The sequence below is a fragment of the Chlorocebus sabaeus genome, chromosome 1 (genome assembly GCF_047675955.1).
Source record: "Chlorocebus sabaeus isolate Y175 chromosome 1, mChlSab1.0.hap1, whole genome shotgun sequence".
NCBI lineage: Eukaryota > Metazoa > Chordata > Mammalia > Primates > Cercopithecidae > Chlorocebus > Chlorocebus sabaeus.
This window is the reverse complement of record NC_132904.1, coordinates 33594540-33613283: the sequence shown is the minus strand read 5'-3', so window position 1 is coordinate 33613283 and position 18744 is coordinate 33594540. Positions and strand designations below refer to the sequence as shown.

The 18744-nt window shown below is 34.5% G+C and overlaps 1 protein-coding gene across 3 annotated transcripts in view; it reads right to left on the bottom strand.

Annotated features, from left to right (window-relative positions):
• DCDC1 (doublecortin domain containing 1) overlaps positions 1-18744 on the bottom strand; it is a 505142-nt gene that overhangs the window by 358263 nt on the left and 128135 nt on the right. The window lies entirely within an intron of this gene.

The window sequence follows — 18744 nt, the reverse complement described above, 5'->3', positions numbered from 1 at the left end:
ATTTCAAATATATGCTAATTTAGGGTAATTTATGCTTCTTACCTTCAATAATTTAACTAACGTAAGAAATAAATTACTATAAACATTTCCATAATTAAATATAAAGGTGAAACTTTATATTTTTATATACTTAATATTTTTAAATATCCATGTCATAAATCTAAGCAGGACATTTTTATAGTTACATGTTAAACTGATGTATATATATAAATACAAGTGAGTTATTTCATCAAACCTATGTTTAAACTGGGTGAGAAGTCCCACATTTTAAAAATTAAACTTATCTAAAGCAAATTCAAACATGTGTGAACAACTAAAACAGAAATTTCTTAGAAGTGCAGTGGCTCACACCTGTAGTCTCAGCAACTTGGAAGGCTGAGGCAGGAGGATCCCTTGAGCACAGGAGTTTGAGGCTTGCCTGGGCAATATACCCAGTTCTCTAAAAATAAAATAAAATAAATAATTCATAAATAAATACATTTTAAAAATAAGAAATTTCTGTTGAAAACTAATAATATAATGAGAGGTTATGACATGTGTATGTGTAGATAAGAGACACATGCACAATATACACGTGTATGTCATATGTATATCTATTTTCAAAATCTCCAGTTAACCAAAATTTTAAATATTTTGTTAGCCACCACTTAAAACTTGTCAGCTACTTCTCTGCCTAAAAATGGAGGCAGCAGGCCTGGTGCGGTGGCTCATGCCTGTAATCCTAGCACTTTGGGAGGCCAAGGTGGGTGGATCATAAGGGTAGGAGATTGAGACCATCCTGGCCAACATGGTGAAACCCCATCTCTACTAAAATACAAAAAATTATCCAGGTGTGGTGGTGTGCGCCTGTAGTCCTAGCTATTCAGGAGCCTGAGGCAGGAAAATCGTTTGAACCCGGGAGGCAGAGGTTGCAGTGAGCCAAGATTGTGCCACTGCACTCCAGCCTGGTGACAGAGCAAGACCCCACCTCAAAAAAAAAAAAAAAAAAAAAAAAAAAGGAGGCAGCAGCAGCAGCAGGAATCCTTTTAAATAGGGCCTTTTTCCTTCTAAAAAGAAGCTCTTGAGTGGCCCCTGTTAATTTCATAAACATAAAAGAAAAAGGCAATTAATGCTCTGGGGAAAGAGTGTCACAGATTCTTATTTATGGCTGCCCATCTCATACCTCTGCCATGCAGAGCCAAGGAGCATTTAGGGCAGAATGTGATGGAATACCTGCCCTCTTCCCTTTAGAGCAATTAGAGCTGTTAGTACAGTTTCACTAATGCAATGAGATGGTCCCCACTGAGGTGTGTTAATAGGAAAGGACACCAAGAAACTTCAAAAGGGAGAATCTCAGAGAAGCACTGGAATTCCTGCTAATTTGGGCAGAAAGGGGTTGCAACTATTAATATGAATATTAACATTACTTTCCCCTAGTGGCAAGAGATCATAGAAAATGGGTATGATAGACATGGGTAGACAGATAGAGGATTAGATATTCACAGAAATTTCCTAATGCTTATGAATTGGAATTTATAATACATACATACAAAAACTTTGAGGTAAATTTATGCTGTAAAAGCCTATAGCATTTGAATTCACCTTTCAGAATCCATGAAGGTGCTGAAATACTACTCTGCACTCTTGAGAACTTTGACTTGTTCAGCTGAAGTGGCAAATATTTGCAAAAGGGGCAGATCCACACTGTAGAGTCCAAACTACTTAAGAAGCCTTACCCAGCCATTTAGCCCACTGCAGGCCTCAATTCTACTGAAATGGCAAGCAGATGTCGTAAAATCAAACTAGAGATTTTCGTCCCAGATCAGCTAAGGCATCTGGATGTCATAATCTCAAGGCAGGTGCTTCATAGTTCACGTACAGAAACACCTCCAGCCATCCCAATGCTTACCTCATAGATAAGCCCAGACAGTACTAGCTACTCAGGGACTTAACTTTCCCAGTGCAAGACAGAGATTGGTCTGTGGCCTTTAATTTTAAAAGATCTCCCTCATTTTCCCACCTCAGAATCTCATGCTGAAGCCTAGATTCTGTGCTGATTGGGTTTCCTGCTTTTACTCTCAAAACAGCCAGAGTAGTCTAGAAAGCATAAATCAGTTCCGCTCATCCCTCAATGTTTGGTTTCTAAATCTTTATTTTAAAAATTAACGCTACATGTGAATTTTACTTCAATAAATATGTTTCTTAATTAACAAAGATTGCATTTCTCTTAGAAACAACGTTACAAATGGGGTGAAAAGGACAATAAAGAAGGATCTTCCCTGCTGGGGTAAATCACTCCCCCTCTTCTACATTGAGCCTACAACAGGGAGAGGGAGATGATAGAAAAGGGAAGTGAGAGGCACACTCAACTTTTAACATTTCACAGAAGTGTCAAATGCAAGCTGTCATTTCACAAAGATAAATTATGGGGAGAAGCAGCGCAATGTCTTTACTTTTGGTCTGTGCTGATTTGCATATTTGAAAACAGGTAGGTCTATTTATAAGTATATACAAATTTTTATGTATAATCTGAACTATATGGACTTCAAAATGATTTTAAGTCAATTTTTTAAGAAACTAAGTTTTTAGATTCTCTGATCTGGAGGGCTATAAACAACTCAGGTCGATTTTGAAAACCTGTCCTAGTAAGTTAAATCACAAATGGGTCAAGTATGTATGGATACAAAGGAAGAGCACAAACAAGTCCATATTATTCATCTATAAATTAGACATAAAATAGAAAACTAGAAGCACCTCTGTAAGAAAAGATCCAAATGTTATCACTGGAAACTATCTTCTATAGAAAAACAATGTACTTCTATAGGTGCCATCCCATTGTTTATACACTGAAACTATTCTGTTTCAGGCAAGGATATATTCAACTCAAAGGGGAATTAATTACTGAAAGACAGGATATTTTAAAAATAAGAAGTAATAAAACACATATTGTTATAAATGATACATTTAATACCATATGCATGCTAATAAGATTTTCTTTCTAACTATAACAAAAGTCACTAAAGCAATACCTCTTCATTTTTATAGAATTGTCAGAGAAGTAATATGCAAGTGGAATTCAACTGAAAAAATAGATTTTTTCATAATGTGTACTCTATATCTCTGCCCATGTCTCCCAACAAAGATAGTGTATCCAATCTATTTTGGCTATTGGCTATTGTTTGAAAATCTATGCTATATATTTCAAAGAAATATCAGCATTACAAAATGCAGAAATAACTCCTCTCTAAAATATGTACCCACTAAGTGGAGAAAACCTTTCTTCCTGAATTTTTATCTTTTACTTTTTATCTTTTGTCATTTGCTTTATTTAAGAAAAAATAGTCATAATATAAAGATTCCCAAAGCAGAAAATATAATTACAGATTTTTTAAATTAATGAGAATATTGAAAAAGAAAGAAGAGAAAATATTTCTAATGCGTACTGAAGTTCTTACAAAAGCCAAAACACTAGAACACTAATGCAATTGATAATACACATTGGTATAAAATATAAGATATTATCATCACTATTCTTCTTAAAAGCTTTTCTCTTGATACAGCAAGAATAAATGTTTATAGGGAAAAATTAAAGCAATCACTTCATTTTGAAATCTTACTTTACATGTTTCCAATTTCAAGTCACTACTTAAATGTAATAAAAGGTTCTGTTTTCCTTAAACAGACATCACCTTTTTAAAGCTATTATCATTAGAATGCTGCCTTGCTTTTTATTTTCCCTGACATCAGGTTATTTGTGTTACATTTATTGCTCAGTGTCCAATGACATTTGCAGAGAGCTTCCAGAACTAAATTTTATCTTTTATGACATCAGCATAAATATACTTTTATAAAAGAAAAAAAGGGTCATAATAAAATGTAACAGCTAAATGTCAAACAGATGATAAGTTGGAGAGGATTAAAAACTCAGTGTCTAACTCTAAGTAACATTAATATTTCAAACCTATATTCTAACTTTTAACTTTGAAGCTTTCTACCTTCATTCGCCCTCCCTGACTCCCATTAACTAGTATATTAGTTGTGTACCAAAACTGGAAAACATCCCAATATTATGGCAAGGTCCTACTTTTTAGTAAAATTTGGTGGGTAGATATATAATTTTGTTGAAATTGGATGGCAGAACATTCTGAGCATATAAGGTGCTGCTTTAAAGTAATGAGGCTGATTCTCATGCATGGCTTGAAGAAGCAGTGAAGGACTGATCATAGCAAGGACAAGTTTAAACAAGCTTTGACCTGGAAGAACGGAGCTCTAAAGGCTGGCCAGCCCATGCCTGAGCTGGTGCTAAAGAAACACACACACTCTCACATACATACACACACATACACAGCCCACATTACAAAGCAAACAATTTAGAGCACAAAACAATTTACAGTATTAAAAAAAAAAAAAAAAAGTTTAGGGTAAAAATTTTAGAATAAATTTAGATTTTTAACAAATGTATCTGCAAAACAGTACATGACCTGTAAAAAGAAGCTGGAGGGGATAAAGTTATGTCAAAAAGAAGATTTTTTAAAATTGATCTCAAAAATTTCATCAAGAAAATAAGACACACTCTCATAATACTTCAACCTAGCTTGAGTATCAGAATCAACTCTAGCGCATTTTCAATAAGCTAGCCACCTGGTCCTGCCCCAGGTCTGCTGAATGTAAACATGAGCAGAGGCGGGACCTATGTGATTCTGATGCTGTCAGGCTTAGAAACCCCTTACTGCAAGACAGAAAATGTTGAAGGTATGATACTTAGTGCATTCAAATAAATAATTGAAAGAAAGGTGACCAAAGAGTTAAATTTAGTCAAAAATTAGACTTATTCTAAAAGAAATGTTGACAAAGGTTTTCATTCTTTCACTGGTTTATCAACAAGCATAAGAACAAGGCACTGTGCTCGACAAACGTGGCAAGTGATTGGATATGAGCAGAGAGTGATGGTAGATGGTAATAATAACTAATATTTATTGCTTTCTATAAGTCAGGCACCATATAAACACATATAAATTTTACCATTTTTAGGTATTATCTCATTTTTAAGTGTTTACAGGTATAATCTCACAACAATCCTATTATTAACCCCATTTTACAGATAAGAAACCTGAAAACGGGTTAACTTGCCTAAGACCTCAAAGCTGGTTAAACAGGAAAGCCTGGACTTGAACTGAGGCAATCTGACTCCAGTTTCCACACTCTGAAACAGTATAGGATATTTGACTGGCCAGAAAATTTTTTTAAATTACTCTGAAGATATGCCATGAATTTCATGTGAACAGAAAAAGAGAAGATTTAATACCAATAACCCTATAGTCTAGGAAGTCCATGTCAAACTCACCAGTGAAGATAATTTTATTTCTTTGACATAAATGTTCTTATAAAATTCATACCACAAAACAAAACAGTCAGTAAGGATTCTTATGTACAATTCCTGAAGCATTTAGAAGAATCTTTGAAACATGTAATGGGCAGTATTTATCTAGGAATTAGGTCCTAGTGAAAATACGTAGCTTCATAATATATTCTTGATGAAACTATTTTTGATACTTAATACTAAACTTTTCACCACATTTAACAAAAATTACTTTTTGAATTTCAAAAAATTTAAATTCACACTGCAAAGATGTAAACATCATCATTGACGATACTAAAAAGAATGCAATTAAGGTTAATACAAAATGGTTTTGAGCAAGGCAGTATTGCTAAAATAACCTCTCAAGCTTGAAGTCTGCTTACTGTACTCAGGCTGTGTAATTTCTGATGTATGTTTGTTTTAAAAATCAGATGCATTACGTTATAATTACACTTTATATTTTGTGTTAAAATTTTATGTAAGATAAATCAACTTTTTAAAAATTCAACACATCTGATTTTACAATTGATGTTAAAAAACAATTTTGAATGTACAAAGTACCATTTGAACAAGAAGACTCTATTAGTCAGCTTGAGCTACCATAAGAAAATTCCATCGACTGGATAGCTTAAACAACAGCAATTTATTTTCTCATAGTTCTAGAGGATGAAAGTCCAAGATAGAGTGCAAGTATGGTCAAGTTCTTTCAAGGGCTCTCTTCCTGGGTTGCAAACAACTGCCTTCCTGCTGTGTCTTCACATGGTATAGAGAAAGTGCCTCTTCTGATAAGGACACTATTCCTACTGGAGCAAGGGCCTACTCGTATGACTTCATTTAACCTTAATTACTTCCATAAAGGCCCTGTTTCCAAATACAGTGGCATTTGGTGTAAGGGCTTCAATCAGAGAATCTAGGGGGAACACAAACACTAAGTCCATAATATTCCATACCTGGCCCCCTAAAATTCATGTCCTTCTTGCATGCAAAACACACTCATTTCACTCTAATCGTCCCAAAGGTCTTCACTCATTCTACCATCAATTATAAAGCCTAGAGGCTCAAGTAAATAGCATCTAAATCAGATATGGGTCAGACCCAAGGTACAATTCATCCTGAGGCAAAATTCCTCTCCAGCTATAAACTTGTGAAACTAGACAAGTTATATGCTTCCAAAATACAATAGTGGACAAGCATAGGATAAAGTTTCTATTCCAAAGGAAGAAATCAGAAGGAAGTGGTGACATGTCCCAAACAAGTCCAAAACCTAGCAATGCAAATTCTATTAGATCTTAATAATCTTTGATTCGATACTCCACCTTCCAGGCCCACTAGGGTGGTAGTGACCCTCCTCTTTTGTCTCTCCACCCCATCCACATGGTTCTGGTGGGTCCTGGTCCTGCCCTTTCAAACATAAAAGGCAGGATATTTGACAGCCTTCCTTCCTTTTGTTCCACTTTCTCTGTTCCCTTTAGTTCAAACTGGTAGTATCTCTGCTGGCATAATTCCATCTCTATGCCTGGTCTCTGCTGAGATAGCTAATTAAGTTTATGAATCACACCCATGATCTCTTTATCAAAGGGTTGCTCAGCCACACCTTTAGGGTTCTCTTCAGAACAAGCCTCCTCATTTTTTGCAATATGGATGGGTTAAGAATTTTGTAAATCTTTAAGCTCTGGTTCCTTTTTGCTTAACAATTCTTTCAATTCAACTGTCTCCTTTCACATTTTACTATAAGTAGTCAGGAGCAATCAAGAGGCTCTCCCAACAGTTTGCTAAGAAATCTCCTCAGCTGAAAATCCAATTTAATCACTTGCAAATTCTACCTTCTGCAAAACACTAGCACACAATTCCAGCAAGTTCTTTGCCACTTTATAAGGACCACCTTTCCTCTAGTTTTTTGTTTTGTTTTTCATTTTTTGTTATTTTTGAAACAGAGTCTCACTCTGTCACCCAGGCTTGGGTGCAGTGGTACGATGTTGCTCACTGCAACCTCCACCTCCCAGGTTCAAGTGATTCTCCTGCCTCGGCCTCCCAAGTAGCTGGGATTACAGGCATGCACCACCACATCCAGCTAATTTTTTGTATTTTTAGTAAAGAAAGGGTTTCATCATGTTGCCCAGGCTGATCTAGAACTCCTGAGTTCAGGTGACCCACCCATTTGGGCCTCCCAAAGTGCTAGGATTACAGAGTGAGCCACCATGCCTGGCCTCCTCTAGTTTCCAATAACATCTTACTTAATTCCACTGAAACCTCACCAGAATTATTCTTAACATACATAATTCCAGCATCACCTCAAAACTCTTCCAGTCTGTACCTATTACTCAGTTCCAAAGCCACTTCCACATGTCGAGGTATTCATTACAGCAATATTCCACATCCTGGTAACAAAATCTGTCTTAGTCAGCTCAGGCTGCTATAACAAGCTATCATAGGCTGGGTGGTTTAAGCAGGGAAATTTATTTTCTCAGAGTTCTGGAGGTTGGAAGTTTAAGATCAGGGTGTCAGTATGGTCAGGTTCTGGTGAGGAGTCTCTTAGGGCTTTGAAGATGGCTGTCTTATGGCAGTGTTCTCATATGGCAGAGAGAGAGTGTATGCTCTCTGGTGTCTTGCCTAATAATCCTATTGGATCAGGGCCCTACCCTTATGACCTCATTTAATATTAACTACTCTATAAAGGCCCTATCCCCAAATATAGTCACATCACGGGGATAGGACTTCAACATATAAATTTCGGGAAATCATAAACATTTGGTCTACTGCAAAGAGATTTTTGTTAATTCACAGATATATTTATAATGTTTAACCTTGAAAGTAATATAATTAGTGCTAATAAAAACAATAAACTATGTATATATTGAAGTATCAAACATTAAAATATTATACCTGAGTCTGAAATAGTTACATTGGTACAACCATTTTGAAGGACTTATCAAGAGTTTAATATAGTCACAAACTTAGACTCAATAATTTTCAATTTGAACATTATCCTGAATAAATAATTGCAAAGAAGTTGATTTTAGGAAAATAAAACAATGATATAATTGTATTACAATAGGAGAATGGTTATTAAGTACAATAGCACATAACCTTAGTTGACCTCTTTAGCATGGCTCAGACATATCATTAACTACTATTAGATAAATAAGTCACAAAGGGTATGTATGTATGTATGTACGCATGCATACATGGGAAAATGAGGAGAAATGAGAATCTTATAAATTGCTGGTGAAAGTGTTAACTAATACAATAGCCATATAATGTAAATAAACAATAGCCCACAATGATAGGCATACTGCATACTTTTTCCATACTAATTTTACTTCTAGATATATACCCTGGAGAAATTTTAATACATGCACATGAGGTTTACATAAAGTACACAAATATTTGTAGGAGCAGTGTTCATTACAGCAAAATTTGGAAAGACACTAAATGTCTGTCAACAAGTAATAAGCAGACTGTAGTATATTCATACAATAAAATGAATAAATTACTGTGTGGAAGTTAAAAGTCAATGCATAACATCTTTATATTTCAGCATAAATATGTCTCATAAATATAATGTTGCAAGTGCAGAGTGACATGTATAGTATATCATTTATATAAAGTATAAAAAAGGCAAAACACAGATATATGTGTAATATATACATGTAAATATGAACGCATATGCTTTAATACACACATATGCATATATACATATGACTGGTTTGGCTGTGTCCCCACCAAATCTCACCTTGAATTGTATCTCCAAGAATTCCCACATGTTGTGGGAAGGACCTAGGCTAGGGGGAGGTAATTAAATCATGGGGGCCGGTCTTTCCTATATCAGTCTTGTGATAGTGAATAAGTCTCATAAGATCTGATGGGTTTATCAGGGGTTTCTGCTTTTGCTGCTTCCTCATTCTCTCTTGCCGCCACCATGTAAGAAGTGCCTTTAGCCTTCCTTCATGTTTCTGAGGCCTCCCCAAACATGTGGAACTGTAAATCCAATTAAAACTCTTTTTCTTCCCAGTCTCGGGTATGTCTTTATCAGCAGCATGAAAAGAGACTAATATAACATATATGTAAATATATACATATACATATATATAAGGACACCCTGGTCAATAAATGGTGCTGGGATAACTAGCAAGCCACATGTAGAAGAGTAAAACTGGATCCTCATCTCCCACCTTATACAAAACTCAACTCAAGATAGATCAAAGATTAAAATCTAAGACCTGAAACCATAAAAATTCTAGAAGATAAAATCAGAAAAACTCTTCTAGACATTGATATAGGCAAATAATTCATGACTAAGAACCCAAAAGCAAATGCAAAAATAAATAAATAAATGGGATCTAATTAAACTAAAAAGCTTCTGCACAGCAAAAGAAACTATCAGCAGAGTAAACAGACAACCCACAGAGTAGGATAAAATATTTGCATACTACGCATCAGACAAAAAAACTAATATCCAGAATCTACAAGGAACTCAAACGATTCAGCAAGTAAAAAACAAATAATCCCATCAAAGAGTGGGCAAAGGACATAAATAGACAACTCTCAAAGGAAGATATACAAACAGTCAGCAAACACATGAAGGAAATGCTCAACATCAGTAATTATCAGGGAAATGCAAATTAAAACCACCATGAGACACCACCTTACTCCTGCAAGAATGGCCATAATTTAAAAACCAAAAAATAATAGATGTTAGCGTGGATGTGACAAAAAGAGAGCTCTTTTACTCTGCTGGTGGTAACGTAAACTAGTACAATGACTATGGAAAACAGTATGGAGATTTCTTAAAGAACTGAAAGTAAAACTGCCATTTGATCCAGCAATCCCACTACTAGGAATCTACCAAAAGGAAAAGAAGTCATTATGTGAAAAAGACACACGCACATGCATGTTTATAGCAGCACAAGTCACAATTGCAAAAATATGAACAAGACTAAATGCCCATCAATCAACAAGAGGCTAAAGAAAATGTGGCATATATACATCATGGAATACTACTTAGCCATAAAATGGAATGAAATAATGGCCTTTGCAGCAACTTGGATGGAGTTGGAGGTCATTATTCCAAGTGAAGTAATTCAGGAATGGAAAACTAAAGGCGTAAGAATAATATAATGGACTCTAGGAACATGGAGGAAAGTTGGGAGGGAGTGAAGGATAAAAGACTACATATTGGGTACAGCATAAACTGCTCAGGTGATGGGTGCATCAAAATCTCAGAAATCACCACTCAAGAATGTATCCATGTAATCAAAAACTACCTTTCCCCAAAAAACTATTAAAATAAAATAAAATAATAACAATATATACATATAAATATGTAAATTTGTTACATATACATATGCATGTATGCTAATATATACATGTACATATATGTAATATATAATATAAAAATATATTATATATAATATACATATATTATATATACTATAAAATATGACTGGAGATTCAGATAATGGTTACCTCTAGAGAGGAAGCACAGGGAAGAAAAATTATACATAAATCTATCCAGAAAGATAGATACAGACATGCTTTATTTCCTGAAAAAAATATCTGAAGAAAGGATTTGATCGAGTTGCATTTGGCTTACAGAAATATTTATTCCAATCTTTAATGTCTGGAATATTTTCATTATTTCGACATAAGGAAAATGAAGAAGCACATTCCTATTCCATATAGGAGAACAGGAAACACAAAGCTAGGAAGGAGAATGGTATGGTTATTGAACAGTGATAATATTAGCTTGACTTAAGAAGAGATTCTAGTATTAAGGAATGAGGAGAAATAAATATGAACTGATAGGAGAATCTTGATGATGTAATACTTAAGGAACCAGGCTGAGGAATATAAGAGGAAAGATAGTATTTGTATTTGGAATATAATTTTCTCTTATATTTAAAATTTTGCAACTAAATGCCTTAATTCCAGGCAAGATGCTGTATCTGCAGCTTTCCTCTCTAATGGCTTCTTGCAGAACTGAAGGTGACTCATGTCCTAGCTCAGCCTGGTGGCTACCACAGAAACAAATCAAAATAAAGTGCCCAGAAAAAAGTACTGGGAAAAAAACAAAATAAATGGCAAACTAATATTGTGGAACTAGAGTCCAGAAAAATAGGAAAGAGGGTTAGGAACAGAAAAAGTATTTTAAGACATAAAGGCCAAAAAAAAATAACAAAAATTAGAGCCACATATATCCAAGAAATTCAACAAATTGAAAAAGGTAAACTCCCCAATAAAAACCCAAAAGGCACATCATGATCAAACTGCCAAAAAAAAGTGATCAATATAAATTCTTAAAAGCAATAAAAGAAAAAGTCATTACATAAAGAAGTACTAAGGTAAGAATACTCTCCAATATTACATCAGAAACTTGTGATGAATAGAACAACATCTTTAAAGTCTGGGGAAGAAAACCTATTGACTTTGTCTGTACTCAGTGGGAAGGAAGGAAGGTCTCAAAAAAGCAAGAGCTCATCTCTTTCAAAAAAAAAAAAAAAAAGTTTTAACAAAAGAAGTTCTTCAGGCAAAAGGAAGACAACCTAAGTGGACACTTGGATTTATTAAGGAATAAAGAATATCAAAACTCATAAGTATGTGGGTAAAGAAAAAGGCATTTTTCTCATTTTTAAATATCTTTAAAAATTTTCTGTTTAAGTAAGAATATAACAATATTTTCTGGGGAAAATAACAGATAAAAATAAAATACATGACAACAGTGGCACAAAGAATAGGAAGGATAAATAAAAACATATGCTTCTTACATTATAATGAAGTAATAAGTATTATTCAAAGATAGAGTATAAAAAGCTAAATACATAAACAAAACATCCTAGAGCAACTACACATACACTCATGCATACAAAGCAAGCCAAAAAGATACAGCTAATAAGCTTATGGTAGCTGTGTTAGGCCATTTTTGTATTGCTATAAAGGAATGACAGAGGTTGGATAGTTTATAAAGAAAAGAGGTTTTACTGGCTCACAGTTCTGTAGGCTGTACAAGCATGGCTCCAGCATCTGCCTCTGGTGAGGGCCTTAGGAAGTTCATAATCACGGTAGAAAGTGAAGGAAGAGTCAACACATCAAATGGTAAGAGGAGGAGCAAGAGAGAAGGGAGAAGTCCCAGGCTCTTTTAAACAACCAGATCTCATGTAAACCAATGGAGCAAGGTGCTAAAGCATTAGGAGGGATTTACCCCCATGATCTAATCACCTTCCACCAGGCCCCACTTTCAACAGTGGGAATCACATTTCAACATGACACTTGGAGGGGACAAACATACTAACTATTTCAGTAGCAATGAAGTGACCAAAAAGAAATGTATTTTATCCAAAATAAAGCAGTTTAAAAAGATAAAATAATAAACAAATGAGACAAATAAAACACAAATGACAAGGTAAAATAATTAAACCCAATCATATTACTAATTATATTAAATGTAAATGGTCTAAACACTCCAATTAAAAGAAATTTTCAGACTGGAGGAAATAGCAAGGCCCAAATATATTCTTTCTACAAGACAGAATATAAAAATATAGATAAGTTAAAATTAAAGGACAGAAAAGTAAAAGGACAGTATTTTATAATAACATTTGTGAAAAGAAAATTGGAGTAGCTTTATTAACATAAAACAAAATGGACTTCAGAACAAAGAATATTACCACGAATAAAGAGGAACATTTCATAAGGATTTTAAGTCAATTTATCAAGAAAATACAGCAATCTTAAAATAATACAAACCCAATAACAGCACTTCAAAATATATGTAGAAAACACTGATAGAACTGAAAGAAGAAATAGACAAATCCAAAATTACAACAAGAATACCAGAAGATGTGAACAATACTATCAACTAGCTTGAACAAACTGACATTTAAAAACACTTAAACCAATAAGACAGAACAAACATGGAACGTTAATTTGGATATATTTTGAGACATAAAGCAAATCTCAAAAAATTTCAAAGGATTAAAATTATACACAGTTTGTTCTCTGACCACGATGGAAACTAGAAACCAATTACAGAAAGATATACAGAAATCCAAAAATAATTGCAAATTAAACAAGATATTTCTAAATAACAGATGTGAAAATCACAAGAAAAACTTTAAAGTCTTTTGAATTAAAGAAAAATGAAAACAGCATACTGAAATTTGTTAGGCATAGCAAAAGCAGGGCTTTGAGGGAAATTTATAGCATTAAATGCTTACATTAGAAAAGTAGAAAGGTCTAAATCAATTAAGCTCTTATTTTATGAAACTAGAAAAAGAAATATCAATTAAACCCTACATAAGCAGGAGTAAGGAATTAATAAAGCATAAAATCAATGAAATAAATAGCAGACCAAAAATAGAAAATCAATTAGATGAAAAGCCATTTCTTGGAAAATATAAATAAAATTGATCACCTCAGCTAGACGAGTTAAGTAAAAAATGAGAGGCTAGAAATTGCCAAAATAAGGAATTAAAAAGCAAATTCTACAGACTTCAAATGAATGATAAAATATTATAAACATCTTTATGTCAATACATTTTCAATTTAGATTAAATGAACAAATTCCTTAAAAGACATTAAATTACTAAAGATCACAAATAAGTATGTAACATAAACAGCTACATGTTGAACATAAAGATAGGAACATTGAGGAATACTAGAAGGGGCAAAGAGGGAGAAGGGCTGAAAAACTACTTATTGAGTAGTATGCTCACTACCTGGGTGATGGGATCATTTGTACCCCAAACCACAGAATATAGCCATATAACAGACCTGCACATGTACCCTGCCAAATGTAAAATAAAAGTTGAAATTATATAAGAGTAAACAAATAAATAGCTATACGAATACTAAAAATTTTTTAATTCATAATTTAAAACCTACCTGTAAACAAAACTCCAGGCCCAGATGGTTTTACTAATGAATTTCACCAAATACCTAAGAAATAATAGAAGTGGTAAACAAACTTGGAAAATAGAAGAAGAAGTACCTCTCAACTCGTTTGATGAAGCCAGCATTACCCTAATACCAAAATCAGACAAAGATATTAAAAGAAAGATAAACTATGGGCCAATGCCCCTCAAGATCAGAGATATAAAAATCACTAATGGTATTTAATAAATTTAATAAATTCAAGTAATATATATAAGGAGGATAATATATAATATATATGCAAATACTGCATGAACAAGTAGTGTTTATCTCAGAAACATAAGGTTTAATATTTGAAAATGAATCAACATAATTTCCTATATTAACAGTAAAAATATGTATATGAAAATCTCAATAAATGCAGTAAAAAGTATTTGACAAAATATGTTACCTAAATTATGACCTGAATAATCAGACATGAGGCCCACAAATTCTCACACAGCCCCCAGGGAACAAAAAGGTAGCAAAGTTGTAGCCAGAAAGGTCTCAGATATTAAGGGCCGACGACCAACTGGCATTTATATCTGGAATGAAAGGATGGCACAGCATAAGAAAATAAATGAATGTAATTCTCCACATTAACAAAATGAAGATTAAAAAACACAATGATGATCTAAATTGATGCAGAAAAAGCATTTGGTAAAATTCAATACACTATGATAAAAACACTCCAACAAAGTAGGGATGGATGAAAATAAAAGCCATATATGAAAAGGCCGCAGCTAACATCATATTCAACAGTAAAAGACTGAAAGCTTTTCCTCTAAAATCAAAAACAAGAAAAGGATGCCCACTCTCACCACTACTATTTAATATAGTACTGAAAGTCCTAGCCAGAACAGTTAGACAAGAAAAAGAAAAGGCATTCAAATTTGGAAGGAAGAAGTAAAATTATCTCTGTTCACAGATGAGATTATTTTACATATAGAAAACCCTAAAAATTCCACACAAAAATCTGTTACAACTAATAATTTCAGCAAAGTTTCAGGATACAAAATTAATGCACAAAAATTGGTTGCATTTCTATATACTAACAATGAGAAATCCAAAAAGGAAATTAAGAAAACAATGTAAATATACTTAACACTACTGCATTGTACACTTAAAAAATGGGTAAATGGGTGAATGTAATGCTGTGTGTTTTTTTACAATAAGAAATAGTCATAAAAATATTAAGGGCCAAAAAGAAAAAAAAATAGAAAAAAGAAAAAATAAATAAGGGCCAAAATGCCTACAATTGCTACACCGCAGAGGCTGAGGGGTGGCTCATGTAGGCCAAGACCAAGATGGAAAAATGTGGTACTAACTCAGCAAGAGTCAAGCTAAGAATACAGCTTCCAGGGTGCACTCCCACCCACCCAGAGAACATCCAGCATCAGCTACCAACCTCAGCAGCAGACAAGACCAATCATCTCTGCAGTCAGACACCACATGGCTCGAAGGACCACCTCTCTCTCCCTTGAACCATGATGACTCCAGAATATTTTACTCACATGCTATCTCGAAGAATTTATAAAAATTGGGTAACCTTTACTTAGAAAACTATGTACCAACATTTTAAGTTGACATTTAACATTTTTTATCATTAGCTTAAAAACAAAGTATGTAATTTCTGCCATGTTATAAATATTGCCATTACCAAAGAAAACTGTTAAATTGGTTTTTAAAATCTATCCAGTGAGGTTAAATACCAGAGCAGTTTTACATCAATAATTATCCATTTTTTAAAACTTGAAAAAACTCTTCTTTAACAATCAGAAAGTTATGAAATTTTTTGTTTTTGTTTTTTTGAGACAGGTCTTACTCTGTTGCCCAGGCTGGAATGCAGTGGCATGATCACACCTCACTGTAGCCTTGACCTCCAAGGCCCAGGCAATCCTCCCACCTCAGCCTCCCAAGTAGCTGGTACCACAAGCATGCATGCATCATCACATCTGGCTAAATTTTTTATTTTTGTAGAGATGGTGTCTCCCTATGTTGCCCAGGCTGGTCCCGAAATCCTGGGCTCAAGCGACCCTCCTGCCTCTGCCTCCCAAAGTGCTAAGACAATCAGAAAGTTTACATCCTTCCTTTTTCTTCTCAACTTTGTATTTCTATACCACTTCTTCCTTAACAGAAATACATATATAACGGCAAGGAAAGATTTGGAGCCCTATCACAAGCTGATGACACTAATATTTTCAAAGTGTCCTTTTGTTTGGTGCCTGGAGGTTTTTACACCACAAGGTGATACACCAGAATAGACTCAGGATGAGGAAGAGGTGTGCTTTGCCTTTTTAAAGGGTAAATGGAAAATGGGAAAGGAGAAAAGAGAAAAGAGATGGCATTCCCTTACACTGCAGGCACATTCTCAATCAGAATCATTTTACTAAAAAGTGCATATGGGAGTTGGGAATCTGGACCTTCATTCTCTTAAAACCACTGTACATCTCCTGCTCTTTGTATACATTCAGGGGAACAACCCCAATTGTTACTTAATAAGCCCTTCTCCTCCATAAACACAGATGACTTCTTGGAGGGAAAAAAAAAAATGGCAGAAAGATGAACATCTGGGCATCTTTATTCAAAAGGCTGAGCATTGCCTAAATAAACTGGTTAAATTATTTGGTCTGAATCAGATTTAGTTTTACTTTTCTCCCACCACCATGTGTGAAAGATAAAACAGATTTAAACAAAATAAGGAAAACACTTCTTGGCATGTCTTGTATAGTGTGAGTGGATTTGCTCTCCTGCAGTGCGTATCTCCTTCCTAAAGTAAACTCTAGAAGATGCTTTACTTCTAAAGTATGTGGGGAACATCCACACTATCCAACCACGTTAGGATCTCAGATCCTGAGACTGAGGAAGGTCTTCTGACCTTAGTCTTACATTCAAAATAGGCCACAAATTTAGCTTTTTTCATTATCTGCAAATAAAGTTACACACACAATCAAGAAGGTGCAGTGACAGGATACTCTGGAGAAGACAGTCATTTTGAAACATCTGCCCCATCACCAGATCATTCCCCCAACATGGGTTATGATTAATATTTTTAAGAAATCTTTTAATTATCATGTAAATAGAACAATTATATCATACTGTGCTTTTTGTTAATAGAGTTAATTTTAAGGGTAATCATGTAAAATATACTTAATGGTTTTAAAATCCTGTTTTGGCATTTCTTCATTATTTAATATGCTGTGAACTTTAAAAAAATATACCACTCTCAACCTCTGAAAGGTCCTATCTATATCCACTGCCCTTAATTCTCCAACGCCAATTTTTTCTTTTATCCTATTCACTCTAAGTTTTCATTAGCTTCCAAAGGCCACTGATATCCTTTTTTTAAAAAAATCACATATAACCTGTTTGAAATGATATCTTGTTCACTCCTGACTTCATACCACTGCCTATGTGAATCTCCTTTTCAAACTCTACCCATACTTCAGTTAATAAAACATGCCTTGCATTTGCTAATGAAGATAGGCTTTAGTGCCATTACAACCCTATCTTGCTGTCTCACCTTAGACAAGGACCTCACTGCCATTGGTCTTAATTACTTTATAATATTAATAATAAAGATGCTGGTGATGATAGCTAATCCTCAGTGAGCACTTACTCTTAAGTAAGTAAGTAAGTTCCAGGTACTGTTTTAAGAGTCTTTGGTGGCTCATGCCTGTAATCCCAGCACTTTGAGAAGCCGAGGTGGGCGGATCATCTGAGGTCAGGAGTTCAAGACCAGCCTGGCCAATATGGTGAAAACCCGTCTCCACTAATATACAAAAATTAGCGGGGCATGATGGCATGTGCCTGTAACCCCAGCTACTCAGGAGGCTAAAGCAGGAGAATGGCTTGAACCTGGGAGGTGGAGGTTGCAGTGAGCCAACCTCGTGCCACTGCACTCCAGCCTGGGTGACAGAGTGAGACTTTGTCTCAAAAAAAAAAAAAAAAAAGAGTTTTATATACATGATTTAATCTTCACAACAACTCAGTGAGGTAAGTATTACTGTCTTATTTTCCATAAAATGAGAGGGCTGGGTTATATACCCTTTAAAATTCATTCAACCTCAAAATGCTTTCATTCTATTTTCATGCTAGTCTTTCTTTTATTTAAGTTCCCATAATACATAGAATCTGTACCACATATTTTAGCACTTCTTTTTATACTGATAAGTATATTTCCTAATAGCTTCACATGGGTATGCCTTGTCTCCAAAACAAGAAAGTAGCTTCCTGAGGGTGAGGCCTTAGAGAATTCTCCCATATTTTCAACAGTGGTTAATACACAGAGCACATAAGTGGTACTCAACACTTCATCATTTGAGTTTGTCTTCTTTGGTTCTCTAATTACTTTTTTGGGGTGGGGAGGTACCCAAAACATAAGGTTAAATCAGTGACTGGTAGAATTATAGTCCCTAAAGATGCCACACCATATAGTTCATTTATAAGGATCTTAAGAGACACTGAAGGGCCTAAAGGTGTCCACCTGGTGGTTGGAT